Source organism: Ruditapes philippinarum, unplaced genomic scaffold (assembly GCF_026571515.1).
Source record: "Ruditapes philippinarum isolate M1 unplaced genomic scaffold, ASM2657151v2 ctg742_1_1_1_1, whole genome shotgun sequence".
NCBI lineage: Eukaryota > Metazoa > Mollusca > Bivalvia > Venerida > Veneridae > Ruditapes > Ruditapes philippinarum.
Window position 1 is genome coordinate 340,569 of NW_026852967.1, and position 17,143 is coordinate 357,711.

At 33.3% G+C, this 17,143-nt stretch overlaps 1 long non-coding RNA gene across 1 annotated transcript; it reads right to left on the minus strand.

Moving 5' to 3' along the window:
• Nucleotides 1–946: 946 nt before the first annotated feature.
• On the minus strand, nucleotides 947–8,098 carry LOC132729548 (uncharacterized). The gene is made up of 3 exons (XR_009625638.1): nucleotides 7,949–8,098; nucleotides 1,408–1,515; nucleotides 947–988 (listed from the first exon to the last, which is right to left on the minus strand). It is a non-coding gene; the product is annotated as an uncharacterized LOC132729548 (long non-coding RNA).
• Between the last annotated feature and the right edge of the window lie 9,045 nt (nucleotides 8,099–17,143).

The following is a 17,143-nucleotide window of genomic DNA, read 5'->3' on the forward strand; positions in this document are numbered from 1 at the left end:
TTTATAAAGGACTTTCAATAATACCCCCATAAACAAAACTTAAATGAATTTATTTAAATGCTCTTGTTCTATGTTTTACTCTCAAAAGAATGATTTAGTTAAAAATTAGCAGGTTTTAAATAATTATCAACTTATTAACTTCTTATAAATTTCTTTGTTTTAAAATATGGTATAAAATCATGACAAAAGCATTCAGTGATCACATGTGTCGACTCATGATAGCCATAACTCGGAAAAAAGTCATTCAACCTAAAAACCTGTGTAATATGCACAAGAATTTGAAGTACCTATCAATCGTGTAAACGTTCATTGAAATTTCATTTGTGGTATAACAGAAGTCCGGACAAATTTTAAAATTAAAATCATTTAAGGGCAAAAACTCCGGCAAATAATAATGAACCGAAACATGTTGATATGATGCTAGATCATTCCCCTAAAGTGTTGATGAAATAGCACAAGTAGTTCCTGATGTGTAGCCAAGACAAACTTCTGTGTAGTTATTCAAGTGTAATAACTCAGCTAAATCTCTCCAACCCAAACACATGTATATTATGCACAAGTACTTGCCTGTAAAATTGTATTGAAATTGCACTAGTGTTATAAGAGGAGGAGCCCGGACAAACTTTAAAAATAAAAATTATTAAAGGGCCATAACTGTGACAAAAACAATGAACCGCAAAATGCTGAAGATATGCACAACAAGACTTAGCACTGATCATTCTTTTTAAGTTTGGATGAAAATGCACCGGTAGTATATAAGGAGTAGTCCGTACAAGTTTCGTGACGGACGGACAGATGACGGAGAAGTAATCTGTATATGTCGCAACTTATCCATAGAGGCGACACAACAATAAGTTAAACTCTTTCATAAATAAGACTAACTACGAAAAAAATTCTTGTTACATTTTGTAATAAATATGTGTATATATAAATTTAATTTGCTTACAGAACGAAGTGTTCGCCGTGCTATCAGCGTAGCTAACCTGGACTGAAAAGCAAAACAGTTATAAACAAGGGAATCGAAACAATAACTGGCAATGTCTTTTAGAATTCAATTCCAACTATTTTCACAATAAAAACTCACCTGTATTTCGGAAAGTTTATAATAAACGAAATTTACACCTAAAACAAGTCAAATTAGCAAACATGAAACACGTCGATTTTTAACTTCATATTACACTTCATGATAATTCAAATGAAAGCAAAATCAAACAAGAAAACAAAAACTGTGTTTAATCTTAATCAAAGAAAATATAATCATAGTTATATGTTTGTACAAAATGAATGAAAAAATAATGTAGAATACCATTGGAACAACTAAAAGCAATTTAGTTACGAAATATTATTAAGAGGATATAATAGAAAATTTCCGTATAAAAAATTTTAATACATGATTTTCATCCTTACCTTACAGCCCTGTATTTCCTCCTCCTGCCTCTCTTTTATCTCATTCGCCCTAACTTTTCCTCCCCCTTTCTTTTCCATCTCCTTCTGCAGTTTCAAATTCAAATTTACCTGACAAAACAAAATATTTTGAGTCTTCATAATTGTACAATTGGAAATAGTTTCAACCTAATTGAGTGAATAAAAAAGTAATTTACATAATACATACGACAATTTCAAACGAATTTTAAAATAACCCCCCCCCCCCCCCCCCCCAAAAAAAAAGATTTAAAAAAAATGAGAAAAATAGTCATTAGGTTCTGGAAAGATAGTCGTTAATTCTGCAATCGCACATAACATGTTAAGTATTATTTGAATACTGACTTTTTTCTTAAATCTGACAAATCTGATATTTTCTGGAGTGATTATTAATTATATTTTAAATTTGCCTTCTTTAAGACATTGATTACTTTTGTTCTGGTCGTTTTTTGTATGTATTTGCAAGGGCATATAAAAGTTTTATTTGTTTAACCTGTTAATTTCTTGCCTTTGAGTGTTCACACTTTCAATTAAGAGACAGCATTTTAAAGATTTCCCCATGTGGTACATCACATTTATATTTGCTTAAAGTTCAGACATTATCAGGCCTATTTAGAGCAAAGCAAAGCAGAAATTGATAAAGTACTTAAATTTCAAACGTAATTAACAAGATAGATAACACTGACGTAATTCATTCAATTTACCTATCACCAAATGTCGTTTTTTATAATTTTGATTTCTTTTTGATTGCATTCGCAACCATTTGATAATTACACTTCCATTAACTGGAAGACATTTAAGTATGATACAAGCAGTAACTGTTATGCATTGTTAACAAGAGCACCGCTAGGTGGAGCATTTTAAGCTCGAAAAGTGTTAGTCTTGAATGAATAAACAAACAATAAACTGACTTCTGTATCACAGAAATAAATTACATAAATTAAAGAAATTGATATATAAACACATTAAATAAATTATTAATTCCTTCAAAAAGCATTCCTCCTTTATAGCTGAAGAACCTTATATATATACAGTTGCTGTTTCCAAAGCACCACCATCAAGTTGTTATCGTGTAAGTAAAAATACTATGGCGGATGGACGGAAAGACGCCAGGGGTAAAACATAATATAAGCAACTTTTTAGGGCATATAATTATGTACTCAATATAAGTGATCATCCTATGAAATTTTACAGTTATAAACTGTTAACAATATTAAGGTCATTTGATAAAAATGACTTTTTAACTTGTGACCCCAATATAGATATGGATTTTTTACTTAATATAGGCAATTATCCTATGAAGTTTGAACACTGTAAGCCAAATAAAACATGTGTTATGCTCAAGACAACAATTTTTAGCGTTAAGATCATTGTGACCCTGACCTTTTACCTAATGACCCTTAAATCAATAGGGGCAATTGGATTATGCATTGGATTATGTATTGTTTATCCTATAAAATTTTAAAACTGTAGGTTGATAAATACTTAAGTTATTGGGCGAAAACCGTTTTTAGTTTTAAGGTTATAGTGACCTTGACCTTTGACCTTGTGACCCAAAAATTAATTGGGATCTTTTACTCAATATTGACAATCCTATGAAGTTTGTACACTGTGGGACAAATGGTTATGCTCCAGAAACCACAATTGTCAAAGTAAAGATCATTGTGACCCTGTGACCTTATGATCCTTAATCAATAAGGGTCGTGTATGAACTTTATGTTATGCTCCGGAAGCAAAACTGCTAACGGACGGACAGACAGATGGACGCCAGGGGGATATAACATAATATGTCCGAAATTCTTTCGGGCATATAAAAAGCAGTGACAGACTTCAGCCAGAAAGAAAAGTAATAACCTAGTGTTTGTAAGACAGTCTTTCAAAAAAAATCCATGTTTTTCAAAATTCCTAGTCGGTTCTTTAATTATACTAGATATACTGTATATTCAGATAAGCATTGTTTTATCGTTAAAACGATCTGATTTTCACCAAAAACGAATTAAATTTCAAAAGCTGTCGTCAAAAAAATAATTGATTTCGAGTTACAATCGTTTAAAAAATCGGATAAAATCGCGGAAAACGAAAAAAAAAAAATTCCGATCATGATATTTAATGTGGCATATTTTGTTAGAGTGATAACATATCACAACACAGCAATGTACAGTAAATAGCAAATGTCATCGTTTCTAGTCGAAAAGAACGTGAAATGCAGTGGACTAAACATTATAGAAAAAGTTACTTCATAATAGCTGTGCCTCAAATTTCATTACCGATGGTGAAGGTTCTCATCTGATGCTTAACATATCATTTAATGTGACCTTCTGACAAAGGAAAAAGACAACAACGAAAAAAAAAATCAACAACAAAACAAAGCAAAAAACGAAAAAGTCTTATTGAAAATTTAAAAAATCAAAACCAATTGGACTTGAAATCTTGTAGTGAAAATTAATTTCTGAAAATATATTGAGCTATGTACATTAACAGTGTACACATCTGTCAACAATCGTTTACGGTAAAAATCTTCAAATAAGTTTAATTAGATTATCAATTAATCCCTCCGAATCAAACACATTTAAGACTTTCCTCGTGTGAAATGCACCACTAAAATGGTGGTTGCTTACATGGGTTAGATGGGATTAAAACTACGACTGCTACTTGAAAAGGCAAACAACTCAGTCATTAAGCCCAGCACTCTTATGTGTTGAGAATTGAGAGCCGCTCAAGTCGGTGCAAGGGGGCATGATGGATGTTGCACTTTTCTATTATCTCTGATGTACAGACTCGAACCAAGTCTGCAATTTTCATTTAATTTTGCTGTATTTAATACTCCCGATGGATCGCTTTTTACAAGATATTTATACATCACAACAGCAGATGTCAAGTGTTGTGTGACAGCCTTAAAAAGTTGCCGCGTACTTAACTTCAGTGTTGTTACATATTTCTGGTCCTTCGGGATTATCGAGTCCAGCACTTTTAAGTGTTGATAATTGAGTACCGCTCAAGCTGGTGCTAGGGGAATGAGGGATGTTGCACTTCTTCATTATCCCTCATGTACAGACTCAATCAAACAGAGTGTGCAATTTTCATGTAATTTTGCTGCGTAGATGCATAGCCTTATATGTACTTTTGCCGTTACGCGGATATATACTGTAGGCATGCTAAATTTTTCATCATCTAGAACTGTTTGTTATAGATCATTCCTACTTTTTGTTTAAAATAAATAACGTCATAGCTATATAATTGATTTTCAATTTATATTTAGGCTATTTATTTTAATACACTTGACATTTTCCAGAATTATGCCCCCGTTGAACTTGGGTCTTTTTTTTAGAAATTTTTATTTTTTACTTTTTTATTTCTTTAAGTATATAGTTTAAACTTCAAGAAACTCATACATCATAATAATATTAAGCGTTCATGTTTCCAGAATTAAACTGTTGAAGAACTTTGAACTTCCCCAAAAAGTTTACTTAAAATAGAGAAAAGTTGATATTAGAACTATTAGTTCTACACATTCATCCTAAGAAAATTGGATTTTTTATTATCTGTGGTATAATCATAATTATAATTATTTCTTTATTTGACAGGGAAGCCCAACACATACTATGATACAGACAAACTAAGAACACAAACATGTTCATTCACGTCTTCCACAATGGCATAATTAAATGACAATGGACCTTCAAAATGTTAATGACATCATTCTTGTGGGGTTTCAACCGCAAGGGGACTTTTGTAGTACTTGCAATACTTTGTTAGTTGCTTGTTGTCTCCAAAACATTGTGGGCTAAGGGTAAGGTATAGTGGACCTTTTACCAGTATAAACTACCAGGTAGTGATTTTGATTCGCTAATCATTCAAAGACGGTGTCCCTCTGTGTTCCTAAATATATATGTCGTGTGTTGTTAATTGAAATGACACTTGTTTCGTATGCTTCTGTAAAGAGTTAAGTATTCCTTTACCATTGGTTTTCCGTTTAACACCTCTAACTGACTCTGCTATTTCATTTCCTATTGTCCCTATCGGCTTTTTCATTAAATACATTCTTTTGTGTCCTTGTGTTTCTTATGTTCTCCATAATTCTACTAGCTAGAAGCGTCTCGTCCTTTCTTTATCCTTGTGATATGCGTTTGTTTAGTGACCTCCTAGGTTCCGTGTTGGTCGTCCGGTGTTACCAGGGCTCGTTGGGGATGCATTCATTATGTACCGCCGTCCCTTGTCGGCGGGGTACCATACAGTTTCTTTTTGTGTCCCACTATAGGGGTAATTTAGCCTTACCATTGTCCGTCCGTCCGTACGTTCTCTTTTTGTGCCGCACGTATATAGAATTAGACCTAGAGTCATGAAACTTATAGGAATATATGTCAGCATGTGTAGTTGTGCACCTGGGTGTTTGCGTGTGGATTTATTCAGTATTTGTAGAGTTATTGCCCTTGACTAAGTAAACATTTGTTGTTTTCAAAATGTGTCGCGCATAGCTCAAAAGTATTAATCCTAGGGTCATGAAACTTTACTCGAATGTTGCTCAGCATGTGAAGTTTTGCCCCTGAAAATATAATTGTGGATATATTCTGTTTTGTCAGAGTTATTGCCCTTGACTTAGTAAAGATTTAAATTTTCAACTTGTGTCGCTCAACAAATACTTGACCTATAGTGATGAAACTTTACAGGAAAGTTCATCAGCACGTGAAGTTGTGCAAAGGGATGTTTGCGTGTAGATTTACTTAGTTTTTGTAGAGTTATTACATTGATTAAGTAAAATATTGCCTTTTTTCACATTGTGTCGCGCGTAGCTCAAAAAGGTTTTGACCTAGAGTCTTGAAACATTACAGGAATGTTGTATGTAAAATTGTATACATGTTGTTATTTATGCTTGTGGATTTATTCTGTTTTGTTAAAGTTATGGTTCTTGGCTTAGAAAAATTTTACAATTTTCAACTTGTGTCGCACATAGCTCAAAACATATGTGACTTATAGTCATGAAACTTTACAGGGTTGTTCATCACCATGTGTAGTTGTGCACCTGGATGTTTGTGTGTCGATTTATTCAAAATTTGCATAAATTATAGAATTGTTCATGCATAGCTTACAAAGTATTTGACCTATAGCCATGACAGTATACAAGAATGTTGGTTAGCATGTGTAGTTATGTACCTTGGGGTTTGGTTGTGGATTTATTCAGTAATAAGAGTTTTTGTCATTTACTTAGTAAAAGATTTTCAGTTTTAAACTTGTGTCACATGTAGCTGAAAAACATCAGTAGATTGACAAAGCAGTGGGATGTGGGGGCACCCGTGTCCTATAGTCACATTTCTAGTTAATGCATCTTATTTATTTAAAAGTATGTTTTTAAACAAAAATAAGTATATAATATAACCAAAATAAACATGAACTCATATAATATGCAAAGGAATACTATGATTCTTAGAGAATATGATTTATAAAGCTTTGAAGTAGGATCCTTGAATAATGTCTCAGTTATAACCCCATTAGGATGTCCCGATGACTGGATGGACAAACTGACTCCTAGTTAATCTGAGTTGTATACGTTGTATAATAATAGTAGTCGCAGTTTTAATACCTTTCTCAACGGTTCAAAAATCGAACACGAAAATGCTCAATGACGGACAACCAATTTGATAGTAATTGTATAAAAGCAAAACATCTAGTGATGGTGAAGCATTCAATTTATCCCGACAGAAAACTTGTGAACTAGCCTTTAGATTTTACGCTCACAATAACTACTGATAGTATTAATTCAAACTTTCAGTCGCAGGCGCCATTAAAAATTTGCCAAAGAATGCAACGTAAATAGTTGTCCCGTACATTTAATCATAATGTTATATTTGCAATCTTTGAAGATCGCTCGCGCGACTTAATCGTTGTGTGTACATGTTTGTGGTATTTTAGTTTCCTTCTATTTGACCTTTGTCAGTTTAGATGAATCATGTATTCATGATTGAATATCGTATAACCACCCTTACAATATGGTGCCTGTTTTTTTATTTGTGTCTGTTGATATACAGGCTTAATAATCTCTGATCTCCTTTCAGAATCAAAATTACATTTTGCACACTTTTGCCCATTATTTTCTCGTTTAGGACACACGCTTTCTTTATCTTTGGGACCATACACCACATTTCAATGATGTGCACGAAGGTGTGAAATTGAAGTTTCCATGATAACCGCCTTATGAACACAACTGTAAATGTTTCTAAATTCAAAACTTTCACCATTATATTATTAATTCTGCTTTAGCTGCTGCTAGGGGGGTGAACAGTAACTTACATTTTCAAGTACCAACCATGAACAGGTTCAACTAACTAAGTCTGCAAAATTTTTCAATTTTGTTGTTTTGGACGTTCTTTAGGGATTCCGTTTTCCATCCGTTAACATGGTAAACTATTGTCAATAAGATATTAACAAGTATTACATAATTACATAGAATATTATACAGTAATCGTAGTTCTAATTGTTCCTTTTAAAATTTTATCTTATTATAAATATTTATTAAAACTAACATACTTACAATTTACAACCACAAACCAAGATTTTTAATTATCCAAACTCCAAACCTAATGGCGATTTTCCGATTACATGGAATTGAAGATATATTTTGAAAACATATTAAAAATAGATTGAACTATTGTTAACTTAAAAATCGGTTGTAACCATGTTATAAATACATACATTTTTACGTTTATTTACACAAACCAATGAAATAACAAACAAACGAAAAATATAATCATCTTAACGGGTAGGCCAAACTGATTTGTTACTTGGTTAAAAGTTATTGTCTATCATTATTTTTATTTTGAATGAATATCTAGAGGAACATTCTATGGCCAAATCTTCATATTTCCTAATGTGCAATACTAAAAAACCTAATTAGGACTTTATTGCTCCTAAAAAAGAGTTAATGCATACTTAGGAGAAAAGTAGGTCTAAATAAGAGGGAGAAAAAGCCTTATGTGGACTTCTTATTAGGAGAAGAGTTAACACGGCAAATGTCGAATTATCTTCATTTTATAACCTTTTAATAATTATAGCTACTTTCCTTAACAATAGTTTATAATGTTTTTATTGCTTGGTTGGCTCCAAATAGGGAGTAAAATGTCCTAAATAGAAGTTGCAAAGTACTAGTAACGCCTATATAAGTAACCATTACTTTTTCTTCTTATTCAAAGTTTAAAATGTACTTATAATTAAAGTAAAACGTATTAAAGGATAACAAAAGCATTTTAAAGGATAAACTCGGTATGTCCTTATTAGTCTTTTAAAATTCTTAATAAGAGTAACCAAATCCCAACTATGATTGTTTTACTCCTAATTAGCAGTTGCAAAATCCTATTTCATTTTTATAACTCCCACTGAAAGAACATTAAAAGGACGCTTTCGTTAATACTGCCTTTTTAACTTCATACATGTATCTCATAAAATTTATGATTTATTGTTAAGCAATAAAACTGAAGTTTTGTAACTATCATGTTTACTTTCAAAGCTTTTAGAGTTAAGAACACTTAGCATACTTTTATAATGCACGTCATTTATTTGCATTGTAATATCGTATGATCGAAATGGGAAACCTATAGAAATTTATTTTTTGGAACAAACAAGGTTTTACACTTCTTACCAAAAATAACGTTACCACTTTTTGATAGGCAGACAACTAGGACATTTAAAGTGTGATTTGATAAACTAGAGTTATCCTTTTCACAACATAATATAATTTTTACTGAAAGGCTACCTTGAGAGTTAATGAAATCATTGCAACATATCCTGAAAGGAAGGGATAAACACACAGAAAAAATTAAGATAATTATTTTGAAAATAAATACAGTAATTAATATACCGAAGAGAAAAAGAGCAATGGCTGATTTTGGTTTTTATGTGAACAAAAGTGTCAAAAACATGTTAAGGTAAAGGCATTCATGAAACATAGCAAGCTTACTATATAAAATACTATTTGGATGATCTTAGTTATTTAACCCCTAAAAATATCCAGAATGTTTAAATCAGGTTTTAGCTATAAAAGAAAGAAAGAGAATCTACGCATTGAACCTCCTATGATTTTCCAAAACAAATTGAATTTACAGTACGCCCGAGAATCATGCTCTGTCCTACGAAATTCCGTAAACGAGGCCTACTATTTACTGTCTACTGCTTGATGCTTACAGACGACGGTTAAATGCAAACTGCTTTTGGTCAACTGCTTTGTGCCAAATGAGTTTAAATGCCCTCAATTAAATATCACCTTTTAACACCCTTCTTCAAAATGTGTTTAATATGTTACTATGGAGGACCGTTTGGAAAAGTAGTCAAAGAATTACTCTCTTTCAGAGAAAAAGGCTTTGATCGATAACAACATTGGTACCTTTATATGTCTTATAAATTTTAAGAAGACATTTAATTATTTTACCATATCACAGGTATATTGAAATACTACAGCTTAAGTTCATAAAATTTTGAATGTGTTTTTAAAGTCGGAGGCTTTATAACGTTCATTCTAGGACATGGATGCTAATATAAACAAGAGCCATGTCAACATGGCCATCCCCCGCCGAATGTGTTTGCTCATTGGAAGAATGTATATGTAGTAGAGCGGAATAATTCCATTTTAAGAGGTCTTTTGGTAATGAAAACTGATGGCTATAGTGATTAGATTTGAAACCTATGTGAATACTGATGGCTGAAAATAACAAAGGGCAATTAATGAAAAATAATGCAGGGTAGGTTATCATTCTTGTGTGCTGCATCCCTCCTCAGTAAAATCTATCCACCTATAAAGTTTCAAGTTGATACCTCAAATACTTTTTGAGAAAAAAATTGAATTGAAAAATTAAGTATGAAAAAGAACAAAGGGCAATAACTCAAAAATTATAAAAGGTAGAGTTATCATTCTTGTGCAGTGCACACCTCCTGAGTGACATCTATGCACCTATGAAGTTTCATTTTGATATCTCAAAGGCTTTTTGAGTTATGCTCTGGACAAAAAATAATTTTGAAAAATAACAAAGGGCAATAACTCAAAAATAATGCAGGGTAGTGTTATCATTCTTAAGCACTGCACTCCTCCTCAATGAGATCCATCCACATTTGAAGTTTCAAGTTGATACCTCAAATACTTTTGAGATAAGCTCTGGACAAAATAGCATGAAAAAAATGGCAATAACTCAAAAATTGTATCGGGAAGAGTTATCATTCTTGCGCACAACATTCCTTCTCAATAAGATCTATCCACCTATGACATTTCATGTTGATATCTCAAACACTTTTTGAGTTATGCTCCACTCAGGTGAAAAATTAGGTATGAAAAATAACAAAGGGCAATAACTCAAAAAATATGAAAGGTAGAGTTATCATTCTTGTGCACTGCACACCTCCTGACTGAGATATATGCACCTATGAAGTTTCATGTTAATACCTCATAGGCTTTTGGAGTTATGATCTGGACAAAAATCAATTTTGAAAAATAACAAAGGGCAATAACTCAAAAATAATGCAAGCTAGAGTTATCATTCTTGTGCACTGCACTCCTCCTCAATGAGGTCTATCCACCTATGAAGTTTCAAGTTGATAACTCAAATACTTTTAGAGATATGCTCCGGACAAAAATGTCGGACGGAAGGACGGACGGACGGAAGGACGGAAGGACGGAAGGTCGGACGGACGGACGGAGACTATTTCTATATCATCCGCCGAAATTTTTCGGCGGGGGATAACAAGATGGCCAAGATGGCACAAGATCGCTCACTTGACCAATCATTTATTGTAGGTCAAGCAATATCAAAAATATTAGAAATAGATCAGCTGATATCACAGTTCAATTAAGCATAAAATATAAACCCCTGGTCCAAATTTCAACTCTGTTTGTCAAAAAAGAAGGTCAAATGATATAAAAAAATATCAAAAATAGATCAGATTATATCAACTCGACATCAGAAATTACACCCATGTTCCAAATTTTAAATCTGTATGCCTAAAAACAAGAAAGAAGGTCGAATGATATCAAAAATATCAAAAGTAGGTCAGATTATATCCAAAAAAAAATTACATCCATGGTTCAAATTCCATGTTTGTACGTCAAAAGGCAAGATAGTAGGTTAAATGATATAAAAAAAATCAAAAGTAGGTCAGCTGATATCAAAATTCGATTCTGCATCAGAAATTGCATCCTTGGTCCTAATTTTCAAGTTTGTACAATGTACTTTAAAATTACAAAAAGACAAGAAAATAGGTCAAACGATACCATTAATGTCAAAAGTAAGTCAGTTGATATCAAAATTCAATTCGGCATAAGAAATTACAAATGACAATTATTAAGTAAAAAATGTGACTATTAGAGTGTTAACAATGTTTTTCTATATTTAGGCGGTGCGACCTAGTGTCTGAACCCATGTAACCAAAATTCGAACTTGACCTACAAATCATCAAAGCAAATTGTCAAACCAATTTTCAGAACATTTTTTATCAAAACAGTAGCCACTAGAGTGTTAGCAAGGTTTTTCTATTGTAAGTTCCTGTGACCTAGATGACCTATGTTCGAACTCATCCGAACAATTACCTAGACAAGCATCCTGACAAAGATAGATGACGGCTAAGGCAAACATGTAACAAAGGGTTAGCTAAGAAGCATACAAATTATCTGCAGGACACGAAAAAATGAATTTTCATGATTCATGTCTGGAAACTATCAATGACTTTTTTTATCACAAGTTGCATTGTCTGAAAGACGTGCCGGGAAAAAAGTAAGAATATTATACACACTTCATGGTCCAAAATGTATATTGGCTCTAGACAGTGTGGTTTCACAGAATGAAACTAATATATTTTTCCTATATTAGTCTATATAAACCAAGCAATCAGGGGAGAGGGCGCGGTCAATTTTGATGTAAAAAATATTTTTTGCTATTGGTGTTCAAAAGACACAGATCAAACGCCAAATTTTAAAACTGATTCAAAACGACTTAGTGTAATTTTGAACTTTACCTTAAGAGGGTAAATAACCTCTGTATATCGTCTTATTATGGTAAACATTTTGCCAAGAAGTTTCAATTTCCTGCCACCAGTTCAAAACATACAGACCGGACATGAAACCTGCTAACAGACGGACAGACGACTATGTGCATAACATCATACATCGAAATCATTTTGGGCTTATAGAAAGAACAGGACAATTTCAAATGATAAACAAGACGACAGCAACTAAACTCATTGAACGATCATATATTGTTGACGCATTGCAAAGCACATAACTCCATACTTCACAATTCAAACAGGCCATATTTTGTTATAAAGCCACATGTTCAAGAGGCATTTGCCATTAGGGCAAATTGGCATTTGGCTTTCAAAACCAGCAAGCGTACCGATAAGAAATCAATGACCAATGACAGCTGGTATATATATATCCTTGGTAACGGCATTCAATGCTCGCTAATCTACGCACCATCGGGCACTACCATCTCTCTTGCGGAAGCCCAATTAGAAAAAATATGGTCTAATGAATCAGTTTCTCCAAGTTAATCTTTTCTCAAGCTGCAAACTCCGGTGTTGTACGCCTTATTTTCTGTTTAATATGCTTAGCCTCTCCAGTTAATATTCTGTTACGCACCTCGGTGACATTACCGAAAGCATAGTCATTTCTTACAAAAACATCCTGAAACTGTTCTAAAAGAACACACACCTGCATAAAACAGTCTTGTGATAATCGCAAGTTTATTCGTAAGTATCGGTCGTTATGTTGATAAAACGGCACCCAGATATCTTTCCGAAAGAAACAAAAGCTTTGTCAAATGCATGTACAGATGATCACCCTAAGAACATCAGGTATATTCTCAATTTCTTTATCCGGCTCTTTTTTATCCAATGATTCGTAAAGCTCTAGTCTTGCAACAACTCCCTCTAAATATTTTTTGAACGTAATCATATCCGAATAAAGAACATTGACTCCGCATGCTTAACCATTCACTTCAGTCCTTCTACGCCATATCCTTATCTGTGCAATTACTATTATGTACAACCATATCTGGCTTTTTATACAAAGATTTTGGCAACAGTTACTCTTCCCGCTCCAAAGGTTCTACAATATATTCGCCTCCTCGGTCACAAACTTTTCTCAATTACATTATGTTTCAGCTGAAGTAGGTGTTGTTTAAGAAGCAATGGCAGGCTTCTGTTGCTCCTCACTGCTATCAAACATATGTAAGGTATAGTACCAACCATCAAAAGCAGTTCAATGATTTAAATCCTGGTCTAGTGCTTTTTCAATGAATCCATACTAAGTAAATTCAATTCGTGATCGAGGCTACATACACTTCTTCATATACCTACTTTTCCCCCACCAGTTTCATTCTTACTTGGCCAACTATCCTCGCTGGCATTTATTCTCTACCAAGAGTTACTATCTGGCATAATGAAAAGATTGTGCAGCCTGACCGGCACTCGAACCTCGGACCCTCAGAACATCGTTCCGCCGCTCTACCGACTGAGCTATCCGCTTACACACCTTCTCCCATAAAGTGTGAACTGTTCTAAACCGTGACAAACTCCTTTGCTTTATTGACATTCGTCCTCGAATATCTCAGGGTTATAGAGCAATGTAAATGAAACTCTGAATTATATTCAGTCACGGCACAAGTTGGGCGCCAACTGTCGCAAATTTAGAAAAATGTGCAGCATGACCGGCACTCGGTTCCATCGCTCTACCGACTGATCTATCCGACCGCTTACATATACTCCCCTCTAAATAGTGAACGAACTGTCCTGAACCTTGTCATTTAACCTTACTGTCTTTTTAATGCTGGTACTGTTTCCAGCTGCTGCAACGCAACACCTTGTCTGAGATTATAGTCACTTGCGCGGCAGAATCCACAACTGCCTGACGTATATAGATCGGTAATGCGACATTACCTGTATGAGTAGACTTCGAAGTTACATTATTTAAATAAACAATACATCATCCCGATCTTTTTAATCTGTGTCTTGAACGTCCCCTGCCTCTATAACATTGAAGCCATAAATCAATATCCATTTGTCCAGCTTCCCTACAATTTGATCTGTTTTACTTTAAACGGCCTCTTGCCCTACTGACTTAACAGCATTTTGATGTGACTCATGAACCTTTACTTCGGTTACCTGATTAGCCCTCGCGATTTCTTTGAGCGATAAAGCACACTTAATCCTCATGGATTTAGGTTTCGAATTTGCCACATGTTCATCAGCATCCTTATACACACATCCAAGATAAAATATCAGTACAGCTTGGCATACATAAAAGAATATCAGGAGTATGAAACTTACTGTAAAATAAGTATTTATAGGAATAAACATTTCGATTAATTGTTGTAAACTATATAATTCAGGCCATACAATATGGCGTCTAGTGACGTCATTGTGCGGCAACTATGACGACTTTCAAAATTCAGCTGAAATGCAAATGATATTTTAATTGACAAATCACCTATGTAACTTAGTTTTGCCAAGGCTTAATAACAACTATTTATCTTATTTAAGAGATCAATCTTGTAGACCAAGACGACGGTGTTTGTTATTTTATTTTAGGTGTTTGTTATTTTTATTTTATTTATTTATTTTTTCTAATTACTCTATCTTTAATTAAAAGTTTAAGTCTACTATTTAATTAAGAATATTGAATATTTCACACCTTACACATCAAAAGTTTCAGTGTTCCAATATAGATTGTATTCAGGACAGAGAACAACATGACTATATTAATTAGTGAAAAAAACAGACTAATTTTGTTTTTCCATATTAATGTTTAGGCCAGATATATTTGCGTAGAATTTTAAAACTTCCATAGTGTTCTTAAAAGGTCATGCCGGTGTCAACAGCAACAGCTGAGCCAGTTAAAATCTACGTGAGAAGTACGATGGTTATTAAGCTTATGTTTGGTCTCGGCCGCATGACTGTTAGTAAGGATAGGGTAGTGCAAAACGCGTGCTTAAAGCAGTCTAACATGTGTCCATTGATATAATATGATTCTGTATAAGTATAAATAGAAGTTTATGGTAACATAAAATTTTTTATGTCTTGGTATATACCTAGTTATTTTATATGTAGTTAGTACAGCTTTAGGCACAGCATTTAGCCACTTAGTTTTGTCCATTAATCAAGCTAGGTTGTAGCACATGAGGATATCCACCAATCAGAATTTACCGTGCCATTAGTTTTTGTTTACTTGGCGTGTGTGTTTGCCTCGCAAAATTTTTCATTAAATTGTTTCAAAAACCACCGCCTCTAACACCTCCACCGCTTTTTAGATACATGGTTACTATATGTAACGATATTTAATTTAACTAAAATAGTTATTATCAACATTGTAGTAAATGCTTTAACGGAAATAAATGACTTTTTTATATGCAAATATGGTTACGGTTTATATGGAAGTATTTTATGTATTATTTTATAATATTTATTTGATATATTTACAAATATTTATCATATAACTTTGTGCTTTGTTCAACATTGTAGTTACCACCCAGATATGTTTTGCCGGAAACTTAATGTTAATGTTTTATGGCATTTATGCTTTAATAGAATTTTATTGCGTTTTATGTAAAATGCCCTTTCTAAAAGAGGATCAAATCTAGTACATGAAGCATAAATTTCCAAGAAACAGTATCGAGAGCAGCAGCAAAATGTTATGTTGTGGAACGTTATATTTTTCAGAGCGAAATAATATATCATATAACATCCTTACATTTGACGCCATTAATCTACCAGAAAGAAACTCAGTTTTATAATGATTTATAATTTTATCCAACGAGATCTTTTAAAGGCACATTTTGCATCAGAGGCAAATGAATATTTCTTTCATAACATGTAGGTAATGTTTTAATATGTCGCGTGTAAGACCCAGGTTAAGGTCAGATCAGAAGATTGAATTACTGTATTTGTTTATATTTTTACGCGATGTTTGAGTTATCCGTTCATAACTTCTGCATACAAATCGAAACAATTTGTTACAAATAACAATCTTTGCAAGACCCCAGTTCCTAGCTTAAAGGTCAATGCATCGGTAGGGGATTAAGCTTGGTATATTTCTCATTTTTTATTAGGTTCAAGTTTTCTATGCATAATCATAACTATCTAGTTTTAGTTTTTAAAGTTATGCTTTTTTCACTTATAATACTTAAAAAATGCCCTTATTAACCTTTTTCAAATTCCATTTGCAAAAAAGTTTAAAAGTTTAAATCTAAAACTGTGTTCCCTTTCAAAACTAAAATACGCTAAAATATATTTCAAAAAGCAAGGTTATCTTTCTTTTCTTATGAAAGAGGATATCTTGATTTTGAAGTTTATTATTCTCGAGCAGGTTTTGCTATCCAAGGCTGACACAAACTCAACTCGCAGAAAGACTCGTGTCAATGGCAGAATATTTCCAGAACTTTTTCTAAAAAATAAACTATAAGTACACAAAACTTAGGATCCTGAAAAGCAGCTGTAAAAGTCCTGACGGCCATCGTAGAATGTTAATTTTTGAACAACCAGAACAAGTTGAATTGCCAAATGAGGTTGTGAGAGCGACCGACGAAGAAGAGTGCTGTAAAGTGTGATTCCCGGGTACATGGGTACAGTTTTGTTTCAGGTTCCACTGGCGGCTGTACAGTGACCTATTTTTCGGCTCCACACTCCTTTCTTTGACAAATTCTTTGCGAAAATTCACAAGAGTAAACTTTCATACTAGCTTGAGCTGCTTCAAATT